The sequence below is a fragment of the Berghia stephanieae genome, chromosome 11 (assembly GCF_034508935.2).
Source record: "Berghia stephanieae isolate SIO BIC M18660-M18661 chromosome 11, UCSD_Bste_1.3, whole genome shotgun sequence".
Lineage (NCBI taxonomy): Eukaryota > Metazoa > Mollusca > Gastropoda > Nudibranchia > Aeolidiidae > Berghia > Berghia stephanieae.
Window position 1 is genome coordinate 36,342,453 of NC_088370.1, and position 12,500 is coordinate 36,354,952.

Here is a 12,500-nt window from a genome sequence, read left to right on the forward strand (position 1 = left end):
CTCCCATCCAACGACATCACTATCGGATCGTACACCCATGCGAACATCATAGGTATATGATTCAAGGGTGATGCTCCCATCCAACGACATCACTATCGGATCGTACACCCATGCGAACATCATAGGTATATGATTCAAGGGTGATGCTCCCATCCAACCACCCGCAACCCCAAAAATTGAACTTAGAGATAGAATGATGAGAAATTGGACCTTAGAAGTTTTTGTAAAGCAAGAAATAGTCTTTATACTCCAGCATGACGTAGAGAAATTAAACCCAAGATTGATATTTGTGTAAATGAATTCAATTTCCCTCACCGAATGGATCCCGACATAATACCGCTTTGAGACGGCGGGTCACAAATATTTTTTTTTCTCTAATCAAACAGAATAGGAACAAGTACTATATTCCATACATATAATTGTCCAGTGTCTAATTCTTATCACAAGAACGAAATATTTTCTCTATAATTTGTGATGTACAAAAAATCAGAATGAGAAAACTGCTGGTTGCATCGTAACAAATGGTAAGGGGAGGGTTAACTTTCTCCTTACCAGCCATTTTCAAGAATTTCCCCAAAACTTCTCATCCAACTAACACAAAATATATTTTTATCACTCAAACACAATAGCAGTAAAATTCTTGCAATAAATAATTTCTTCAGTAAAACATGCTCTACAACACACTGTTCATTTTCTTTAAATTTTTATGATGTACAAAAAGAAATTTTAATAAGAAAAATGTTGGTTGTATCGTAACGAATGTGACGATTTTCCTATGGATGGTAAGGAGAGGGTTAATAGGAAAAGCAATCAATTTACTTAAGTTGTTTACGTAATGGCAAAGTGGTGAGATAATCGTTTCGTTACGAAAAAAAAAAAATTAATAAAAACAACGTAACCCGTAACATTTCGTACTCAAAATACTTCCACCACAAACTGTCTTTTTCCGCTTCTTTTAAAAAAAATACCGTTTTAACCATTTTTATTTTTTGTTGTTATCTGAGGAAGGGTTTTGAGTCCGAAACGCAGAGAAACGATCCGTGTTGTGTACATTGTTCTGTTGGAAAGCTGTTATGTCATTCATTTATTTTTTTTTTCAAAACTTTTCATGGTCTTCAGCTTCTGGCAGCTTGGTATCCACTTCAAATTTGGTTAGAAAAGTTCAAGTAAATAGGAGCGATCTATAGATAGTATGCAGATGACGTCACTCAGGCCTTTGTTATTGTTTTTGCCATCCGCGTTTGTGAGTTGTTCTCACTGAACTGTATTAACCAGACTATAAAAGTTCATGGTTACACAGAGTTTGTGTGTTGGTCCGTTATACTTCCGGATGGCAATGTTGTGAACTCCTTGGCCAAGCGCATTCTATCTATAGATAGTTCGAAGATGACGTCACTCAGGCCTTTGTTATTGTTTTTGCCATCCGCGTTTGTGAGTTGTTCTCACTGAACTGTATTAACCAGACTATAAAAGTTCATGGTTACACAGAGTTTGTGTGTTGGTCCGTTATACTTCCGGATGGCAATGTTGTGAACTCCTTGGCCAAGCGCATTCTATCTATAGATAGTTCAAAGATGACGTCACTCAGGCCTTTGTTATTGTTTTTGCCATCCGCGTTTGTGAGTTGTTCTCATTAAACTGTATTAACCAGACTATAAAAGTTCATGGTTACACAGAGTTTGTGTGTTGGTCCGTTATACTTCCGGATGGCAATGTTGTGAACTCCTTGGCCAAGCGCATTCTATCTATATTCATGTTTTCGTCCAACCGAGTCATCAATCACGTGATTTGTTGCTGTCCAACGATTGGACATTTCTGAACAAATGTAAACACGCTGCTTTGTTTATGAAAGTTGTAAACATACCCATGTGTCAAGCTGAACAAAATGACCTACTGTGATATTGGATAATTCGAAAACTGTGAACACTTTTCACTTTGTAGGTCACTTTGAGAACACATTCCAATGTGACCAATGGCCTCGAGCACATGGAAATGTAATATAGATAGTATGCGCTTGGCTAAGAAGCTCATAACATTGCCATCCGGAAGTATAACGGACCAACACACAACACTGTGCGTATCCATGAACGTTTATAGTCAGGTTAATCCAGTTCAGTGAGCATTACTCATAAACGCGGATGGCAAAAAACAATAACAAAGGCCTGAGTGACGTCATCTTCGAACTATCTATAGATAGTATGCAGATGACGTCACTCAGGCCTTTGTTATTGTTTTTGCCATCCGAGTTTGTAAGTTGTTCTCACTAAACTGTATTAACCAGACTATAAAAGTTCATGGTTACACAGAGTTTGTGTGTTGGTCCGTTATACTTCCGGATGGCAATGTTGTGAACTCCTTGGCCAAGCGCATTCTATCTATAGTCAGGTTAATCCAGTTCAGTGAGCATTACTCATAAACGCGGATGGCAAAAAACAATAACAAAGACCTGAGTGACGTCATCTGCATACTATCTATTGATCATGCCCATTATCCGATTTGGAAACACATAAGCCATAAGCTTTAGAATACAACAACGTTTCGTCATCTCTATCTAAATACTTCGAATAAGTATCAACATATTGATAGTATCCGCTTGGCTAAGAAGCTCACAACATTACCATCCAGAAATATAACGTGACCAACACACAAAACTATGTGTAACCATGATCGTTTATAGTTTGGTTGATACAGTTTAGTGAAGATTATTCATAAACGCGGAGGGCAAAAAATAATAACAAAGACCCGTGTGACGTCAACTTCATTCTATCTATACAATTAAGTGAGAACTACTCACAAACATGGATGTCAAAAAACAATAACAAAGACCTGTGTAATGTCAACTTAGTTCGGTTCTAAATTTAGTTCGAACTTGACGTCACTCAAGTCTTTGTTATTGTTTTTTGCCATCCGCGTTTATGAGTAATTCTCACTTAACTGTATTAACCAGACTATAAACGTTCAAGGTTACACACAGTGTTGTGTGTTGGTCCCGTTATATTTCCGGGTGGCAATGTTGTGAGTTTCTTAGCCAAGCGCATACTATCTATATTATGCTCAATCGATTTGACATTTTTAAAAGCTGACAGAAAACCAAGAAATCACATCACTGTTAACACATAGCACGACACAAATCCGTAATATAATTCTACACATAAGCGAATATTCGTCATTTCCTTTACACATATTTATTCGAAGAAGTTTGAGAAAATGACGAGACAAAAAAAAAGTAGATAATGAGTTGCGCCGATCCCTTCGTTCGCCAACTGGCTGTCCTCGTGACACAATAAAATGACCTTTCCAAGAATGACTTCTTGTTAGGTCGCATGTTAAACGTATACCTGTGGGCAAGACCTTAGTCATCTTTCATTCATAATAGAAAACAAAATTGTTTCCGATAAAACGTCCGTGATTTTTGTTGTTATTAATGTCGTCGTCGTCGTCGTCGTCGTCGTATTCCATCATCTTCAGTATAGAATGAATGCAATTGTCGTCACTCGGCTCTTTGGTATTGTTTTTAGACCGCTAGTAAGGTGATTAGTTCTTCTTTTGTGGCTTAACATTGTCTATGCAATGTGTGATCTGTGAATTTTGTTTACTCATAGATATCGCCAAGCCCTTTAAAAAAAGGTGAGCTTTTATATAGCGCAATATCCAGTAAACGTGCTCAAAGCGATTTACAGAGGGGCCCTGACCAGCAGCAACACGTAACATGAGAGTGATACATGACGCCTGGTAGGCAATATTCCGAATTTTTTATCCGACAGAGACAACGCTGTTAACGACCAGGTACTCATTTTACACATAAGTACTGTGAGAGATTGTGAATAAAGAGCCTTTTCCAAGGACGCAACCATGCCCGTGCGAGGCTCAAACCCAGGACCTTCAGATCCGAAAGCGAGTGTCATACCACGAGACCACATAGCCGCTGTTTCCATGCCCCCTTGATAGTGTTTAATGCGTTGTACACCAATAAGGTGACAAATGCCTTCATTTTATGTGTTCGTACGATTCGTCTGGCGGGCATGATAGGTGAGTATTTTGCCCAAACGCAAAACATCGACATATAGAAAGAATGCGCTTGGCCAATGAGTTCACATCATTGCCATCCGGAAATATAACGGGCCAACACACAAACTCTGTGTAACCATTAACTTTTATAGTCTGGTTAATAGAGTTTAGTGATAACAACTCACAAACGCGGATGGCAAAAATAATAACAAAGGCCTGAGTGACGTCATCTTCGAACTATCTATAGAACGAAAATTACGCCACTCAGCTCTTTTAAAAAAATGTTTTAGATAACTATATCAGACTATAAACGGTCAAGGTTACACATAATTTTGAAAAACTATTTCACCTAAACGCGGCCATCTTGGTTTTAATTGAGCTTTTATATAGCGCAATATCCACTTAACGTGCTCAAAGCGCTTTACAAGGGGTCCCTGGCCAACAGCAACATTTAACATGTCGGACGAGACACGACGCCTGTTAGGCGATATTACAATTTTTCGGACAAAGACAACGCTGTTAACGGCCAGGTACTCATTTTACACCTGAGTACGGTGAGAGAATGTGAGTAAAGAGTCTTTTCCAAGGACTCAACTATGCGTCGAGCGAGGCTCGAACTCAGGACCTTCCGATCCGAAAGCGAGTGTCATACCACTAGACCACATAGCCGCACAGTTAGTAAAGTCGAAAAGAAAACAAAGAAAATCATTACTTTTTATTCTTCATGCTAGCTAGAACTTTCCATTCCCTTTTCATATGCCCTGTGATCAGAATGTGTAAAAGTCAAAACATGATCAAATTGATTGGGTTTTTTTCCTCTGGATACGCGTTTAAACTTGCCGGAGAAATATTTCATACGGGCGTCCGCCATTGTTCCGATAGTTTAGAGCCAGTGTTACTAAGTTACCATACGTCATTAGGAAGGAAGTGAAGTTACGACTGTTGAAGACTATTATCATCACTAAGTCTAAGTAAACGAGGGCTATGAACGCACTGGCTGGCCGCCGTGGGCTGAAAGCGTCTTATAATAATAGCCTTCATTCAACATTTGTGACGTCACTTTGGAAAGCTTATTGGTGTAAAAATTAGCGATGAGAGCGAAGCCACCTGTTGGCTTTTTGGCTGTGACGATAAAATTGATGTGCACATCATAAGGATTTTGGTAGTGGTCGATACCTAGTAGGTAGGTAGGTCACGATTTTAACAAGTAAACCAATAAAACTGTCACTTCCACACAGATCATTATATCCGTACTTCTTTAGAACGTGCTGGTAGTTTTAACTCACTCAGTCCTAAATTAAAAAAAAAAAAAAAACCCAGAAAAAACAAAGAAACCAAAACATACAATCAACAAGGAAATCATTCGAATTGATAATAATTCGAAAAAGCAACAACAACAACAACAAAAATATTACGACGGGAAGGACGACGGTGGCTATTTTTTTGTTTGTTTGTTTGTTGCTTTAGGTCTCTTCCAACACAATTGAGGTTATATGAGAGACCGCTGAAACAAAAAACAAGCAATCTAACAAAAATAGTACAAATGTAAATCAAAATCATAACCTAAAGATATCATAAGCTAAATTATAAATAACCAAGAACAAACAGGCAGAAGATTTACAGAAAAAAAATATCCTCTGTCAAAAATACAATCACAAACCAAAGAAGCAGGATAGGCTAGTAAAGAGAAGAAGAAACGACATCACTATCGGATCGTACACCCATGCGAACATCATAGGTATACGATTCAAGGGTGATGCTCCCATCCAACCACCCGCGACGGTGGCTATGACAACAGCAACAACAACAACAACAACAACAACAACAACAACACAAACAACAACAACAGACAATAATAGGTCCATGCTTCGATAAAGCCCAGTTCGTTTCGTCCCCCCCCCCCCCCCCCCCCCCCGTCCCCGCATCACAGCAGTGATTGTATAGCTATCTGAATTTACGTTAGATTTAGCTGAAACCGTCATATCCCATTGGTAGCAAGTAATTGATAAAAAAAAAAAATAATAATAATACAGTTCCCTTTATTCATCCCATAGTGGAAATGTGTCTCTAGGGCGGTCTATTCCAAGGGAAGACTGGAATAACCCAGGCGTTAGCCGCATTGCAGTGTCGCAAATTGAACTAGGGCGAGGTGACTTGCTCAAGGCTACACAGCGCAGCGGCGCGTGATGGAATTCGGTACCTTTCGGATACGAGGCAAAGACCGTTCCACTGAGCCACGCTGCCCCTAATTGATAATCCTCTTTGAACGCTACAGAAATAGAGCTAAACCAAAGTTCAAAGTTTCAAAGTTTATTCAATTTTAGGCTTTCGCCAATAAATCAACAATTTGATGACAACATACATGAAAATGGAAAAAAAAAAAAAGAAAAAAAAAGGTAAATGGAACCAAAAAATAAACTGATACACCACACAAAAATACAACAATCAATACCATCAATACGCACAATAAGAATAAGAATAAGAATAAAGAATAAAGAATGAAGAATGAAGAATGAAGAATGAAGAATGAAGAATGAAGAATGAAGAAGAAGAAGAAGAAGAAGAAGAAGAAGAAGAAGAAGAAGAAGAAGATAATCCTCTCTGAACGCTACAGAAATCGAGCTAAACCCCTGGTGAAGGGGGCTCGTGACTCAACTACAAGTAAATGAATTATAGTAGTATAGATAGTATGCGCTTGGCTAAGAAGCTCACAACATTGACATCCGGAAGTATAACGGACCAACACACAAAACTATGTGTAACCATGAACTGTTACAGTCTGGTTAATACAGTTTAGTGAGAAGTACTCATAAACATGGATGGTAAAAAACAATAACAAAGACCCGAGTGACGTCAAGTACGTTCTCTCTATACTGTACTTGTACTTACCTCAGTAAATATGAAATATAATCCGAAAAAAGGGACAGAACAACTAGATCTATTCACAACCAAAAATAAAAATCGTATCAGACCGTGGCCTTCGTAAAGTTATGGCCTGATACTGACCAAAAAATGACGTCAAAATGTCAGTCTTTGGCCACAAAAGAAAACAAATCGTGAGTTGAATTCAATAGTTCAACCAATGAAATGACTTGTTTCCATGAGCTCTACTAACGACAACTCACTAATAACGTCAAACTGCCAGTCCTTTTGGTTTTCAGTATCAGGCTATAACATAACGATGGCTACAATCAGTCGGGTTTTGGTTCTAAAAAGTTTTAGTAGCTACTCCTGTCATCCCGTCCCGCAAGGGGGCATATTATAAAAGGCCGCTATACTCTATACCTACGTCATACGTTATAACAACTGACATTGCAATCACGGACACTGGATTGCCTGGCTGGTGGCATTTCACTGCTCATGATTTGGGAATTAGAAGAGGGGGGGGGGGGGGGGGGAGGAGGAGCAGGAGTGAGGACGCAAATAATAATGGATTTTGGGGGGGTTTACATCAAAAGGCAGTAACTGGCAAGCAGAACTGAACTGGTATCACTTTTTTTATATGTACAATGTCATCTCTTCTCTGTTGTTGGTTGAATAGATAATGGCTAAGACGCTCACAACATTGCCATCCGGAAGTATAGATAGTTCGAAGATGACGTCACTCAGGTCTTTGTTATGGTTTTTTGCCATCCGCGTTTATGAGTAATGCTCACTGAACTGTATTAACCTGACTATAAACGTTCATAGATACACACAGTTTTGTGTGTTGGTCCGTTATACTTTCGGATGGCAGGCAATGTTATGAGCTTCTTAGCCAAGCGCATACTATCTATAACGGACTAACACATAAAACTATGTGTAACCTTAACCTTAGTCTTGTTAATGCATTTCAGTGAGAATTACTTATAAACGCGGATGGAAATAAATAATAACAAAGACCCCAGGTTTGTCTGTAGAAAAAATAAATAGTGCTATACATGGGTCATGGTTAGACCTACCTAGTGTGTTGCTGTTGGCTTGCGAACCATGTATAGGGCCTCGAGTACATTTATCGGATATTGTGTATATAAAAACTCACGTTTTCAACCCAGTGCTGCTGCTACCATCATTATTACGACCATTACCTGCCACCACCACCACCACTACTACTACTACTACTACTACTACTACTACTACTACTACTACTACTACTACTACCACTACTACCGCTGCTGCTTCTGATACCACTACTACTGATGTTGTTGCTGCTGCTGTTTCTGCTCCAGCTACTATTTCGACAACAACCACCACCACCACCACCACATCACCACCAAACCAGCGTCACCGCTATCTTTTATTTCATTTTATCGATTTATTATTTATTTATATAATTTATTTTATTTGTAAAAATGGCATATACAGCATTCCGTCTTATTCCACACAACAAAATTATATTATTACCGTTGCATAGATTAAAGGGGGGGGGGGGGTAGTACTTATGGTACACCATGCACACTTTCGTCAGCACCGTGTGTAGGCAGAGAACAATAATAGCACCAATCTAGGGGAATCTAGGCTATAATTATGTGTTATTAGCCTGACACAAAACAACTCGTACTAGAGAATGGGGTGGGAGGTGGTAGGCATGGCCAAGCAAAAGCGATGATGTCTTTATACTTTCGAACAGCGACACGGAATGAATTCTATCAAATCTAATACAACAAGGAGGTGACTCTTAACACTCGCTGAGCCTTTTTTCTTCATTCAGAATAAACCAACGTTTTTGTTTTTATTTAGTTATAGAGGAAAACACTTTCATTGTTTTAATTATCTTAGAGAATGGCAGCGGTTTCTAATGGTGCTCACACACTATTATGTAATGATGATTGACCCAATCATCACATTCTTCACGGTATTCGTGCACCGTCGCAAACCCACTCGGAACCTTCGTCACAATACAACGTTTTCGGGTTCTATCCCACACCCGGTACTTGCTGGACAGGTGGAAATATAGAATGGCGAAATTGAATGTCTTGGTTTAATCCTCTTCACTCCTTGTAGGACACAGGCCATCTAGGAGTGTCCTCCGTCGACTTCTGTCCTGGGCCATCTTCCTGGTAGTCTCCCAGATGAGGCCTGTTAGGGCCTCTACGAGCGTCCGCCATCGACTTCTGGCCTTGACCATCTTCTTGGTAGTCTCCAAGGTGAGGCCTGTTAGGGCCTATGTGAGGCCTGCCATTTTCACTCCTTCTGACAGTGAGCGCCTCCATGTATCTTTAGGACGATCCACCTTTTGGGGTTCCACTCAAGGGGCTGGCGGGTGACATTGCTCTCTGGTCTTCTTAGTGTGTGACCAACCCATCTCCATTTCCTCCTCCTCCTGTCTAGGTGTTGAAATTGAATGTCTATCAAACCATAATTTTTAAAGGTGATTCTCAAAACTGTCCAAGTCTCTTTTTCTTCGTCCAGAGAAAACTGATATTTCAGTCATTTGCCTGTTTAGTTATATAGCGAAATTCTTGTTCTCTTGCCTAATAGTAAAAGGTAAAAAAAGAAAAGAAAATCTAATGCTGTTTGGGTGTGGTTTTGAATGTTATAATAAGATATTATAATATTACATACCACCGATGGTAAGATGGACGAAAATGTGCTGGCCTTATAAAAAGTGCCAGTATCCACATCAAAACGAAGGGGAAAACCAAAACTAATAATTTAAAAAAAAAAACAAAAAAAAAAAAAAAAAAAAAACACGGCACCGAACCCTGGGGAACGCCGCTGTTAAGCTCATGCACATTAATACTCTTTCCACGATTACGAAGCTATGACTTGAACCGATCAACGTCTGTGCATGACATACTACACGTATATGTAATCATGAAATGTTTGTGAAGAAGATAACCATCTATTGAATTGTGTCAAAGGCGAGAGGGGAGTCAAGAGCCAAACAAATACTTCACAAAATATGACTTGAGTAAAAAAATATCCTTCCAAGTTTAAAAAGGATAAAAGTTTCCAAGTTCAACGAAATGTCAATACTTTTAAATAATTTTATAAACAGAACGACCAGGTGATCTACCCTCCTTTTATTGTATATATGTGACCTACCTCGTGTATCTGGTATTGAGTCTGGATAAACTAGAGAAAGAGAATCAGAATCTATGTTTGCTTTTTCTTCTCTCTTCTACGAAATTACATTTACTCTTTCATCAAAATAAGCTTTCTTTTAACCCTCTCCTCACCAACTATATGAAAATCGTCACATTCGTTACAATACAACCAACATTTTTCTTATTCAAATTTCTTTTGTCCATCATACAGTTTACAGAAAATGAACAGTTTGTTGTAGGGCATGTTTTGTTAAATAAATCATTTATCGCAAGAACTTACTGCTATTGTGTTTGAGAGATAAAAAATCTATTTTTGTGTTAGTTGGGTGTGAAGTTTTGGGGGAAATCCTGAAAATGGCTGGTAAGGAGATAGTTAAATTCAAATTTCATATGTATAGATAAAATGCGCTTGGCCAAGGAGTTCACAACATTGCCATCCGGAAGTATAACGGACCAACACACAAACTCTGTGTAACCATGAACTTTTATAGTCTGGTTAATACAGTTTAGTGAGAACAACCCACAAACGCGGATGGCAAAAACAATAACAAAGGCCTGAGTGACGTTATCTGCATACTATCTATAAATGTTCGGCTAGGTTCACCTAGAAACAATATCGGATTGATATGAACGGTAAAAGAATTATATTTTGGAATGTCCAATAGGCTTCAATCCACCATCCCAAACCACAAAATATCTTTTGTATTATTTGTTTTATTTTATCATTCAAATCGACTTGAAATGAGTAGCAATGAATGAGTCATCAGGCATATTAACCTTTACTTTGTGCATGACGCATTGACTCCTTCACGTCGAGGTTGAATGTTATTTTTCTCTTATCACAATTGGATTCAGTAGTCTGATGTCACGTCGCCCGGCAACGGCGGCCATCTTTGTTCTAAACAAAGAAAATCATTACTTTTTATTCTTCTTGCTGGCTAGAACTTTTCATATGTCTTGTGATCAGAATGTGTAAACGTCAAAACATGATCACATTTATGTTGGGTTTTTTTCTCCTCTGGATACGCTTTTATGCTCGCCGGGGAAATATTTCACAAGGGCGTCCGCCATTGTTCCGATAGTTTAGAGCCAGTTACTAAGTTACCATCCGTCACTACGAGGGAAGTGACGTCACGACTGTTGAAGAGTATTCTTCCAACTACCTATCGTGGACAGGCTGGGGACTTAGGTCGTTTTTTATCAAGGAAATTCCAAGTCACGTCATTACCACGCTATAGATAGAACGAAGATGACGCCACTCGTGTCTTTGTTATTGTTTTTTTTGCCATCCACGTTTATATATGAGTACATCTCACTAAACTGTATTAACCAGACTATAAACGTTTAAGGTTACACGTAGTTTTGTGTGTTGGTCCATTATACTTCCGGGTGGCAATGTTGTGAACTTCTTAGCCAAGCGCAAACTATCTATTACTGCTTTTATGTAGACAGACATATTATGACACGTGATCAGAGCAAAAAGGAATTCCGCTTGTAAAGCTTGTGAAATTGGGCAATTAGTAAATTAGGCAAATCCCGAAGCAGTTGCTCCCATCACCGGAACGCAATTGACGTCATTCGGCTCTTTGTTATTGTTTTTAGACAGCCATTTTAATTATTAGTTCTCACTAAATTCTACATATAGATAGTATGCGCTTGGCTAAGAAGCTCACACCATTGCCATCCGGAAGTATAACGAACCAACACACAAAACTTTGTGTAACCACGAACTTTTAACGTTTGGATAACACATTGAAGTGAGAATTACCCATAAACGTGGATGTCAAAAAACAATAACAAAGACCTGGGTGACGTCAACTTCGAACTATCTATAGATTTGTGTGTTGGTAGATAAGTTATATCCGACTGGCAGATTTTGTATTTTACCTAAACTCATAACACCATTAGATTACACGAATGCTTCGTTCAAGCTTGTCAGATTGACTTGATAATGTTTGATTATGCATCAACATCAAGATAAGGTGCTGAGGGGTATAACTATTTTTAAAGTAGAAAACAGTGGGGGCTGCCTGAAGCCGGTGATCGTGAAAATACTAACGAGAGAGTGAAAATGGAGAGGTTTCGTATGGGAACAAAACAGACAATGGACGTTTCGGGGACAAACCCTTCGTCAGAACAACAATACATAAATGAACGTGGAAAACAAATAAATTTGTCTAATGTCTAATGATGTTATGAGTTTAGATAAAATACAAAATGATATTTTTTACTCGTCATATTTTGTGAGTATTTGTTTCGCTTCTGACTTTCCTCTCGCCTTTGCCACAATAGACGGTTACCTTCTTCACAAACATTTCATGAACAGACGTTGGTTGGTTCAAGTCATACCTATGTAATCGTGGAACGAGTATTGATGTGCATAAATAAATTTGTTTTCCACGTTCATTTGTGTATTGTTGTACTGATGAAGGGTTTGTACCCGAAACGACCATTGTCTGTATT

General features: G+C 38.7%; 1 protein-coding gene across 5 annotated transcripts in view; it reads right to left on the reverse strand.

The window, feature by feature from the left end:
* The window catches only part of LOC144956750 (uncharacterized), a 41,299-nt gene that overhangs the window by 24,368 nt on the left and 4,431 nt on the right, over nt 1-12,500 (reverse strand). Inside the window, exon 1 of one of the 5 annotated variants that reach the window (XM_078887439.1) lies at nt 6,898-7,240. The exons of the other annotated variants lie outside the window; for them this stretch is intronic. The gene's annotated coding sequence lies outside the window, so the exon portion shown is untranslated. Of the gene's footprint in view, nt 1-6,897; nt 7,241-12,500 lie in introns of those variants that run through there. 5 annotated transcript variants of the gene reach the window in all.